Source organism: Pleurodeles waltl, chromosome 2_1, assembly GCF_031143425.1.
Source record: "Pleurodeles waltl isolate 20211129_DDA chromosome 2_1, aPleWal1.hap1.20221129, whole genome shotgun sequence".
Taxonomy (NCBI): Eukaryota; Metazoa; Chordata; class Amphibia; order Caudata; family Salamandridae; genus Pleurodeles; species Pleurodeles waltl.
In genome coordinates this window covers 714,926,701-714,938,895 of record NC_090438.1, presented here as the reverse complement: position 1 = coordinate 714,938,895, position 12,195 = coordinate 714,926,701, and the positions used below count along the sequence as shown (strand labels likewise).

Genomic DNA, 12,195 nt, shown 5'->3' with positions numbered 1-12,195 from the left:
ATCTTTGTGTGGTGAGCCCTCTAGTGTTTCTACCTTAGTCTTGTGCTGAAGCTTCCCTCCAGCTGTTTCTCTCTGGGAGCTGTGCACTTATACTGTCTTCTTGAGGAGAATGAGCAGTGTTCCTGAGGTGTTTCTTTTAATAGAGAATTCTTCCATTTTGAGAAATTAATTATTTTTCTTGCTACGGTATACACACCAGCTACTTTAGCCCTTCTGGAGAAGTTGAATTTCTTCCTTCTTCCAATAACTGGCTATCAGCTTTCGGAGGAGAATTAGTTTAGGCTTAACAGAACTTGAAGCAACTGCAGTAAGGAATCCTTTTGTATGATCTCCAGACTTGCCAATATATATATATTCAAAAACTCTTCGCCTTGCAGACTTGCCAGTTTTAGAGACAAACCTCAGTGCTCAGAATAATTCCTAGAGACTGTGTTTGAGAAAACTGAACCTTGAGAAGTAGTTTTCATTTCCTGTAAAAGACTTTAGTAGACCGTATCTTGTGAACCTTTGAACTGTTCTCCAGAGAACCTTGGATACCTCTGACTCCTGGAGAAAGAAGATATTAAGTTAACATTGCTCTCTTAGAGAGAGGCTAGTCTCTCAAAAGATCCAGGTTAGGACCCAATAGAATTGGGTGAATGTGAATGGCTGAACAGTTGAATGCACAGTAGGAATGTACTTATCTATGCTCCTATCACCCGACTGCAGGTCCTTCCTTTAAAGAAATCCCAAAAAGAAGAAAGGTTACAGAAGCACACACTGAATATCCTATCTTCAAGTGGGAAACACAGGCTGGAATTGGATCTGGAGACGGTCTCTCTTTTTCTATTCCCATTCCCCTTCCCCCTGGCGGATGCAGGGTTCAGATAATTAGTAATGTCTGAGCACACATCTGTTGGAGGGAGTTGGGTAAAAGACATCTGCTCCTGTGGAAGTTTGATTTAATGGGTAATCTCCTGACAGATTGAAGTGCCTAAAAATACTTATTTGCACCCCAACAGAATGGCTGAAGGTTCAGATTTTAATGCCATGGCGGCACTTATGGACGAAATGCAAAAATAATTAACCCTTGCCCTAGATGAAAATAAAAACTTGAGAGAGGGAGTAAAAAGATCCCATGTTGAGACCCAACAGTTCATGGACAAATTAAATAACTTCACTTCTGGGAATACCGCTGGGACAAGTGGGGTTTCAGGTAAAACCTCCCCTATCTCTACCTCAGAAATATCCACACAAGTCATTCATTCCGTCTCCCCAATCATTCTCCCGGCCCCACCTGAACGTTTTAGTGGAGATCCTTACAAGGCGCAGATATTTTTCACCCAGTGCTCCTTACACTTCCTTTGTCAACCCGTTATGTTTACAGAGGATCAACGTTCCTTTTGTCTTATTTGAGTGGAGATGCAGCTTCATGGTCCTTGCCTTTGGTGTCATGAAATGACCCTAAATTATATGATTTAGAAGTTTTTAAAACAGAATTCTTTTGAATTTTTGACCCCAGAACAATTTCCCAATCCACAGATAATGAATTACTAGACTTAAAACAAGGAAATAGGGATTTGATCTCTTACCTGGCCGAATTCAACAAATCAATTGTGGAGGCTGGTTGGTCTGTGGGCAAAAGGGCTGCGTTTTTTTACTGAGGTTTAAGAGAAGAACTAAAAGATGTGCTAGCCCAGATTCCAGATTGACCTACTGATGTGTAAAAATTAATGGATCTAGTCTTGCAGATTGATCAGTGTCTGTTTGAAAGAAAAGCTGGAAGAAAGAGAGAATTTCGTCCTATCTCACCGTGCTTCGACAGAAGTCAAGTGGAAAGTATCAAGACTTTCGAGACACTCTTTGGAAGAGCCCATGCAAATCGGCAGTGTTAGAGGTTCCCTGTCTAAACATGAAAAGGACAAGCGAAGATCTAAGAATCTATGTCTCTATTGTGGGTTGTCTGGGCATTTTGTAAGAGAATGCCCAAAGAAGCCTAAACAAGATAATTCAGGAAAAGATAAAACTCATTCTACTAAGAGAGTAACCCTGGTTGACTCACAACACCAACCAGCCCCTGAATCCCAATTAGTGTCAAACACCTTACAGTCTGCTTCCCCTCATCTAACCATCTCCTTTGACCTCATCTTCAGAGAAATGAAGCTGCAGGAGGTTTCAGTGATTATTGACTCAGGAGCTACGGGAAATTTCTGCGACATCCAGTATGCCACAAAAATGAGAATACATTTTGTCAAAAACAAATCACAGAGCCCGTTTGTGCGGTGGATGGAACAAACCTGTCTTCAGGCCCTATCACAGATTAAACTGAACCTATAGTTCAGAAAGATCATCTAGGGCACCAAGAAAAGATATCTTTCAATCTCATATATGCTCCTCAATTTCAGCTGATCTTGGGCTTATCGTGGCTTACGAAGCACAACCCTGAAATTAATTGGGAAAAGAGAACTGTTCAATTAAAGCCAAGCTACTGTCGGAAACATTGTTATGGTCCTCAAGAGATAAGTAGTACACCATCTCCCGCTCAAGTTTTAGCTACTAAATCCAATGTGGTTTGTACTCTGGAAAAGGTTGTCATTCCCCCAGAATATAAAGAATTGTCTGCAGTGTTTGACCAAGCAGAGGCATAGAAGCTACCTCCCCACAGATCTTATGATTGCAGGATTGAACTTGAGCCAGGTGCGAATCTACCTTGCAGTAGAATCTATGCCCTTATTGAAAAGGAGAACAAGTTCCTAAAGGAATATTTGGAAAAATATTTGGGAAATGGTTTTATTTGTTCCTCGCAATCCCCAGTCTCTTCCCCCCCTTTTTTTTTGTCCCAAAGAAGAAGAAGAATGAGTTAAGAACTTGTATCGTTTATAGAGTGTAAATCAAGTTACGGTGAAGAATCGATATCCCCTGCCCTTGATTTCAGTACTGCTAGATCCAGTAAAAGATGCGAAAATCTACACCAAACTATACCTTTGCGGAGCATACCATTTAATTCAAGTTGCTAAGGGAGATGAATGGAAAACAGCCTTCCGCACCTGGTTTGGTCTATACGAGTACCAAGTGATGCCTTATGGGCTATGTAACGCGCCGGCCGCTTTCCAGCACTTTGTGAACGATGTTCTGAGAGAGTTTTTAGATCAATTTGTAGTAGTCTACATTGATGATATTTTAATCTTCTCCCAAAATTTGCGAGACCATTTAGATGCCGTGAGAGCAGTTCTAAAGAAATTGTTAAAAAATAACCTATATGTGAATTTGGAAAAGTGTGCTCTAATCAGAAAATGGAGTTTCCATCGATCCTGCTAAAATTCAAACAATCCTGGATTGGCCTTCTCCTAAAATGGTGAAGGGGGTGCAAAGTTTTTTTGGCTTTGCTAATTTGTACCGCCAGTTTATAAAAGAGTTTTCTAAAAAGGTGGTCCCCATTACAGAACTTTTGAGAAAAGGAGTACCCTTCCATTGGTCAACTGATGCTAAGAATCTTTTGAATCCTCAAAAGAGCCTTTACGACAGCTCCGATCCTTCTCCATCTTAACCCTGAGAAACCATTTTTTGTGGAAGCTGATGCCTCCGACCAAGCAATTGGTGGTGTATTGTCTCGGAGGCACAAGGAAACTGGTCAATATCACCCAGTAGCATTTCGATGCAGGAAATTAACTTCTCCTGAAAGAAATTATCCAATTGCTGACAAAGAGCTATTGGCAGTGAAGGATGCCTTTCAGAAATGGCGGCATTATTTATTAGGGGCTTGTCATGTAGTCACTGTGTTCACCGATCCTACAAATCTTCAGTTTTTAAAGACTGCTAAGACATTAACTCCAAGGCAATTGAGATGGTCCTTGTACTTTCAAGATTTTAATTTTACCATTACGTATCAACCTGATTCTGACAATGGTAAGGCAGATGCGTTATCGAGAACGAATAATATATCTGGAGCCGAAGAAGCTGAAAAGATTCCAATTTTTCCAGCAGACTAGTTTGTTTGTACCTTACAATTTTCCGAAATAAAAAGGAAGGTTAGAGAATCCTTGTCTGACCAAGAAATTTCAGATTGGGCCAACAAAAAGGATGGAAAAAAGGTTCTAGAAAATCTCCCTTTTGTTGAAAATGCTTTATATTTGCCAACTCGTGAGTTCCAAGAACTAGCGCTACAAGCGTGTCATGATGATCCTTTAGCTGGCCATAAAGGAATTTTGAAGACTACTGAAATAATTAAGAGGTATTTCTGGTGGCCTGCCATGATCCCGCAAATAAGACAATATGTTAAAACCTGTGATAAATACATTTGAGGAAAGACAACACGACTAGGTCCTGAAGGTGAGCTTCAGCTTCTTCCCACTGCAACATATCCCTGTCACAGCATTACAATGGATTTGATTGTAGATTTACCTTCAAGTCAAGGTTTTGACACAATCCTAGTTTTTGTGGACACCTTTTCTAAAATTAGTCATTTCATCCCTCTGAAGAAGGTTGATAGAGCCTTTCAGTTAACACAGTTATTTTCACAGCACATAATGAGAGCTCATGGCATTCCGTGGTTGTAATCTCAGGTCGAGGTCCCCAATTTGCTTCCCAGTTCTGGAGGGCCTTTATGAAACAACTCGGAATAGACTCATGTTATTCTACTAGTTATCATCCGGAAACAGTTGAACAGACAGAAAGAGTTATCCAGGAGATAGAGCAGTACCTACGCTTACATCTTCTGGACCAAAATAATGATTGACCAGATATCATTTGGACATCAGAATTTGCGTACAATAATGTTATTCATGCCTCCACGGGTTATTTTCCTTTCTATTTGAACTCCGATAGGCACCCACACATTATCTTAGGAAGGTCGGGAGGATCGGTCCTAGTTGCGAATGAGTTCAGTAAGAAAATTCAAAAGACCTACCAATCCGCTAGTGAACATTTGACCAAGGCTAAGGCCTCTTACAAGAAGCATCTGACAAAAAAAGGAGAGACAATCCTGGTTATTGCGAGGGTGAGAAGGTCTGGCTATCCACTCGACATTTACATTTAAGAGGGAACAAAAAATTCCAGCCTAGATATGTAGACCCTTTAAAATTAAGGAAATTGTAAATCCAGTAACATTCAAACTCGCCTTGCCTCCTCAGATTAACGTTCATCCAGTATTCCATGCAACGCTACTTAATAGATGCCCTCCCAATGTTAGGACAACCACCCCTCCAGATCCTATCCAAGTAGATTCACATTTAGAATATGAAGTGAATAGAATTTTAGACTCAAAGTTTAAAAAAGGAACATTATATTACCTCATTGATTGGAAAGGTTTTGGCCCAGAAGAAAGTTCCTGGGAAGCCTTCCAAAATGTGCATGCTCGGGGTTGATAAAGCAATTTCAATACACTTTCCCCAACAAACCTTCTGTAGGAGGGAGTTCTTTGGAGGGGGTACTGTCAGGAAAACTATTGCCAGTGTTGTTAAGTTCTTCCCTCAGCAAAAACGATTCCCCTTTTCCTTGTACCCACATTGGTTGAAGTGGCGTCCTCACTCCCAGTGGCTCTTGCTGAGGCTGTTCTTAGAACTAGCTTATTCAGGTTAACTGCCACTCAAGATGGTGGCCGTAAATCTTTGTGAGGTCAGCGCTCTAATGTTTCTACCTTAGTCTCGTGCTGAAGCTTCCTCCAGCTGTTTGTCTCTGGGAGCTGTGCACTTCAACTGTCATCTTGAGGAGAATGAGCAGTGTTCCTGAGGCGTTTCTTTTAATAGAGAATTCTTCCAGTTTTGAGTAATTCATTATTTTTCTTGTTACGGTATACACACCATCTACTTTTTTCCATCTGGAGGAGCTGAATTTCTTCCTTCTTCCAACAACTGGCTATCAGCTTTCTGAGGAGAATTCGTTTTGACTTAACAGAACTTCAAGCAACTGCAGTAAGGAATCCTTTTGTATGATTTCCAGACTTGCCAATGTATATATGTACATATATATTCCAAAACTCTTCCCCTTGCAGACTTGCCAGTCTTAGAGACAAACCTCAATGCTCAGACTAATTCCTAGAGATTGTGATTGAGAAAACTGAACCTTGAGAAGGAGTTTTTGTTTCCTGTAAAAGACATAAGTAGATTGTATATTTATGAACCTTTGAGCTGTTCTCCAGGGAACCTTGGATACCTCTGACTCCTGGAGAAAAGAAGATATTAAGTTAACATTGTTCTCTTAGAGAGAGGCTAGGCTCTCAAAAGATCCAGGTTAGGAGAACGATAGAATTGGGTGAATGTGAGTGGCTGAACAGTTGAATGCGCAGTAGGAATGTACTTATCTATGCTCTTACCACCTGACTGCAGGCCCTTCCTTTAAAGAAATCCCAATAAGAAGAAAGGGGCAGGTTACAGAAGCACACACTGAATATCCTATCTTCAAGTGGGAAACACAGGCTGGAACTGGATCTGGAGGTGGTCTCTCTTTTTCTATTCCCATTCCCCTTTCCCCCTAGCGGATGCAGGGTTCAGATAATCAGTAAAGTCTGAGCACGCATCTGTTGGAGGGAGTTGGGTATCTGCTCCTGTGGAAGTTTGATTTAATGGGTAATCTAGAGGCGTGGCGATGTTGTGTTGATGTGGCGGTGCCAGCAGAGCAACCTCCACTGCACCGCCAGTATGGCTGCTGGCAGCTCTCCGCTCAATTTATGGAGGAGAGCCGCCAGCAGTCATAATATGGCAGTCTGAAGACCGCTATCACTGGCGGTCTTGTGGCTGGCGGGACTTCGTCAGTCTACGTTGTATACCACCGAAGTCATAACGAAGGCCTAAATTTCCTCTTGTATGAGGTCTATATTGTGATGAGCTAGGTCATGCAAGGTTGTCAATCTCTGTAGGATATGAAGCAAACTGTTAGATTGATCGGTTTTGGACTTTAGTGGTGACTCCAATACCGGGAGAATGGATTTGGGTCCTTAGTGGCCAGTTTTCATCTCTTTGGTTTCTTTCATTTCGTTGTCTCTGTTATCTGCCATGATCCTGTGTATTGAGGAGATTAAAACATGAAATAAAGGGAAATAGACAGCCACTAATTATATTGGACCCTTTCATGCAGTTCCAAAGGTCTTTTGGGAGAATGAGAGACTCCTCCAAGAAGATGGCTTCTTTTAAATCTTAGTTTATACTCTTCTATCATGTACGGTGTGAGACTTAGGAGAGAATTTATGTTGGATATTAGATATCGAGGTTCTACAGTGAGGGTGCCTCAGATGTCTCAGAGGGCCCTAGAGGTGAGCAGACACCTGTCACGAGCACCGAGAGACTGAAAAGAGGAGTCTAGGATGGCTAGGCCGCTGACGATCTTGTCTCAATATATTTGCTTGACTCTCGACAAATCAGCTGAATCAGTCTTAGATTAGTTCCCTCTGGTTATTAGAGCAAGTCAGGGGTTGGAAATGGAGAGTAGTTGTGTTTCCTGCCAGAATTAACAATATTTCTGTGAAAAAGGTACAAAAAATGACAACCTTACAATGGCAGCTATTTTTCTTGCCTGGCCTTGCTTGTGGCGATGTTCCAATAACAGAAGGTCGTTAACAGCAGCGGTCATTGCAAATCTCAAGGGGAGGAGGAGGTATGGGGGGACAAATAAAAAATATATAACAAAAAATACTTACCTTTTCCCATCTCTGCCTCCTGCTGCGTTGCTCCTCTGGTCTTCTTGTGGTTTCCCAGCGCAGGCTCCCTAGCAATCCTGGTGTTGATCTCATGCTGAACCTAGCATGAAAGCAGCACCAGGATTGGTCTGAGCAGCTGGGACTGCTGCTCAGACACAACCCTGAGGTCCGTGCAGTTTCTCCAGCCGGGCTGTTTAACATAGCCGGGCTGGAGAAACCTAAGTGCGCATGTGTGTTTGGCCAGCCTCAGATGGCCAACCAAACACACAGGTGCACTTAGTGCACTCCACTCCAACACCCTCCCATGGACCAGTCCTGCCCCGCCCTGAACACGCTTCTGGCTGAGCCAGCAGAGGAAAGATAAAATAATAACGGAATATTGTTTCATCTTTCATCTCCTGGCTTAGCCAGAGGGAACCGCCCCTGGTTTGTAATCACATCTTGTTTCGGGTAATCAGGAAAGGAGAAATCCCTCTTCAGTGTCTCACTTTTCCCACATCTGATGTCATTTATCAAACCGAGGAGTGTTTGAGCTCATGGAGCGAGCTCATCAGGTGGCCATCTTGGTTAGGCACAAGTTACACCCTTCTACAGCATGGCTTGCTTATGCTTCACTGCTCTCCTAGCCCAGGTCTGCAAACACTCAGCATCATAAAAAATATCAGCCTTCCATGTCAAGCCAGCCATTTACAACACGTGTCCCCTGAAATGGAGATTACATTTAAAAAATGGCTATATTTGGTGGTAAAACTTAATCTGGAGATCGAATTAGGGAATATTAAATAAAAATAATGTAACTCTTTAAAGAATCGCCTTATATGTGCTAAGATAAATACATAAATGGTTATGCAGTGTATGTGTGTGTGTGTGTGTACCTACGCATTTGTGCACAACTGTTTACCTGACTGTATCCTCTATTTTCTATAGTGAAGGGGTAATCTTGTGCATGACTTATTTAGTGATGAAGGGGGTTGTTATGCATGGTAAAACCGCATGGATTGTCATTGTGAATAGGGATGGCAAAATGTCATTAGTCTTTCACTCATCTGGGTACAGGTGGTAGTACTGCAGATCCAAAGTTATCACTGTGCTCCGATTGCCTTGGCATGCATGATGGTCTGAACTTCAGAGATGCGGGAAGAATATAATATTGCCTGGGTGCAGTGTCGTATACTTGAAAGTTGGTACATATGCTTGCAGTTGTGTAGTAGTTAGTGGGTTTTTTACCAAATGTGAAAAGGTTGTTGTAACCGCCAAACCATTATAATCTTCATATGGATGAGTGGGTCAATATGTAACCGTGTTAAAAAAGCCTGGTACCTTGACTCATATATTTTGGTTGTCTCATGTATACCTTCCTCAGCGGACAACGTATTGCGTAGTTTAATCAGGAAGAGATAAGGACTGTGATAGAAGCTCTGCGTTTGTTCTGTACGTGTGAAACATACATAGACTGTATTGTCGTGGAATATGTTTAAAGTTTGTGTTGGGAAGATAGTTTATCGCTGTTTTTCTTATGACAATAACAATTGTGTTATTATCAATATTATTATTATGATTATTATCGTTATCATTATTATTATTATTAGTGGTATTATTGTTGTTTCTTATTGCGGTTATGATGTTTACATGGGCACATGTGCCCTAATAAACTATATAATAAACTATATGTTACTGTGTTTGGTGCTGTGTAAGCTGAAATTGTGTGCGTGATAACCATTTGCGTGTGTTTTTTCTGATTGTGTTTTGTCGTGGAACTTGAGGTCAGTCGATAACATTGTGTTAAAATTGTAATGCTCTTTATGTCTATATGCACAAACTGTTTTGTCATTCGTTATGTAGTCGATGACATGAGTGTGTTGTGAATTGCTACCATTTGCTTCCCTTGGGAAAAATGTTGTGGCAATATAGTGAAGGTGATAACGACCAGGTTGCCAGCAGAAGGAGTGGCAAATTTTAATCCACGGGAAAATAGTCCCATGGCGGTAGTATAATTATCTCGAAAACTGTATTAGTGCAACTTTACTTTAAATCTCTGAAACTGATTACAAATTATGATTTTCCCTGACCTGCATGGTCTGTGTCATTCAGGAATTACACTACTCATCCATATGTAAAGGGCGGATCCTTCCCTGTCTTATCACAAGGCTCCAGGACTGGGATTTAAACATAAGTGGGCCTGAACACTGAGTGATGCTGGACATTCAGATAAGTGCTAACTTTAATACACCTTGTGGCAGATGGGCTTTGAGTTTACTGCAGTATAGCATGTAATGCAGAGGCTTAGTCATTCAATGTACCAGCCACCACAAGCTGTGCTTACATATCAAGGCTCTGCTAGTAGAGGCAGTAGCAGCTTTTTCATTTGTGGATACTGGCCACACCCAGCCCGTCCTGCTCTGGGCAGGGACAGTGCTAGGAGTCAGACATCTGGACAGAATCACCCTACCCAGCTTCTCACACTCATGCATAAGAATGCTATAATGAGAAGCTCTTATCTGTGTTTACAGTGATCTTGCAGACTAACTGGTGGTTCTGTGAAGTATCTCTTCTCCATTTCACACATCATAGGCGCACAGCCCGCGGAGCATCATAATCTGAGAAGTTTAGATGGAACTGTACCCCCGGATGATCATAGACCCCACAAGCACTCCTGGATGTGTAGTCTTTAGAAATGGTACTGAGACAAATAAAACTAGTGGTTTCTGTATGTATGACTTCAGATTGATGAGGGTGACGTGTGATAACTTCTTCACTCCCCTATTTCTTATTAGGCTCAAAGGATGGTCCGATCAAATTGCTACTAAAGTCCATCTGGTTGCATGCCCCCATATGTACATATCAAACCAGTAGATCAGAGTATTTCCAGTACATGCACCACTGCATGAAAATATGTTTTAAGTGTAATGTAGCCTTATTAACTAGGATATGAATAACAACACACTAGTTCCCTGATTTAGGGCCTTGTTACGACCCCGCAGTCTAACTGCCGTCAATGCGGCATTGGCGGCGGTCCGACAGCCACATTACAACCGCAGCGGTAGCTTTGCGGTCGGACTGCCAGCATCGCCAGATTACGACTGAACGTCAGTCTGGGGTCCTAATCCGCCAGGGCAGCACTGCAAGCAGTGCTGCCCTGGGGATTACAACTCCCTTCTCCGCCAGAGGCTTCATGGTGGTAGCACCCCCATGAAACAGGTGGCGGAGACAGGGCAGGGTGCTCCGGGGGCCCCCACACATCCCATGTACTTGGCATGGGCAGTGCAGGGGCCCCCCTGGCCAGCCCCTGCTGCTGCACTCTACGCACTACAGCAATGCCACCGGGTCTATTATGAGCTGGAGACAATGCTGTAGGCCAGTTCCCGCTGGGCCAGCCCACTGACCCACAGGGAAACTCATAATGGGGCCAGAGGGGAGGAGGCCACGCTGGCGGCAACCTACCAGTGGGGTCTTCGGCAGATGGGCTTTTCCGTCTGCCAAAGTCATAATGACCCCTTTAGTGTTTGTTAGGCCCCCACAGTAATTCTGTGTTTCTATCAATTGCCTTGCCACAAACAGTTATCATAGGACAGCAAATTTAGAAACAAGTTACGACGAACATATGTAAACACTGTTTCCACTATTTGATTTCATTTAATAATGCGAAATAAGTACCGACTTTTTGTGGGTACTAAGAAGAATGTTTTTCACGTGCGCAGAAGTGAAATTATCACATTTTAGCACCGCAAAACATTTTTCTCTTCGCGCAAAAATCGCATTAAAATCGTGGAGCACAGCCGTCTGCACATTTAGCACATTTTTCAACTCTCGACGAGTTTCTCATCTGCGTCTATTTCTGTCTGCAATAACCGTGCCTACCTTTGTGTACACTTTACAGGATGCATTGCTGAGCTTTTGATCGAGGCACAAGGGGCAAGAGCATCCATTTGTCCTGCTCCGCAGGGTAGAGACATCTCTGGAGCATTCATCCAGTTCTTAAAGTCCGAAGTCAGATAATTCAGAGTGTGGCTGTGCTTGTAAACAGAAGCCGAAGAAAGGAAATCTGGACACGTATGAATGCGTAAAAACATTCCAGTGTCATTGGAAATGTAAAGCCACGCTGTCCTAAGGGCAAGTGGAAGGAAAGGTTCAGCCTCGTCTGAGCTGCACAATGGCAGGATGACAAGTGGCTAATCACAGGCCCACAAGCTGACAATAACACTTCACGAGTTAAGACGTGTTCCGAGGACGCTTTGGCAGAAAGAATCTGCTTGGTATTTTGACACATGCATTACCTGAGAGGCAGCTTAAAGTCAACAGGGTTGCGGAGAGCATTACTTTGAAGTGTCCCAGTCATCTTACTGAAGGGTTACTTTTCCTGGTATTTCGCAAAAAAAGTGACAGCTTTTGTTTTATAATTTAGTCTACAATGTCGAGTGGGTGTGATAATAGTGTAATTAAGCACAGTGCCTTGGTTATTTCTCTGTTATGATGTTAGTAGTAAAAATAACTCTAGAAAATGCTTTCGGCCCTATTATTTATAAAATAAAATAAATTTTTAGTATCAATCAGTCAATTAACAGCATATTGTCAAAAGCCCAAAAGGC

General features: G+C 42.3%; 1 long non-coding RNA gene across 1 annotated transcript in view; it reads right to left on the bottom strand.

The window, feature by feature from the left end:
• Positions 1 to 11,713, bottom strand: part of LOC138259117 (uncharacterized) — a 33,516-nt gene extending 21,803 nt beyond the window's left edge. Inside the window, exon 1 of the long non-coding RNA XR_011198642.1 lies at positions 11,468 to 11,713. This is a non-coding gene — a long non-coding RNA (uncharacterized lncRNA). The remainder of the gene's footprint in view (positions 1 to 11,467) is intronic.
• Between the last annotated feature and the right edge of the window lie 482 nt (positions 11,714 to 12,195).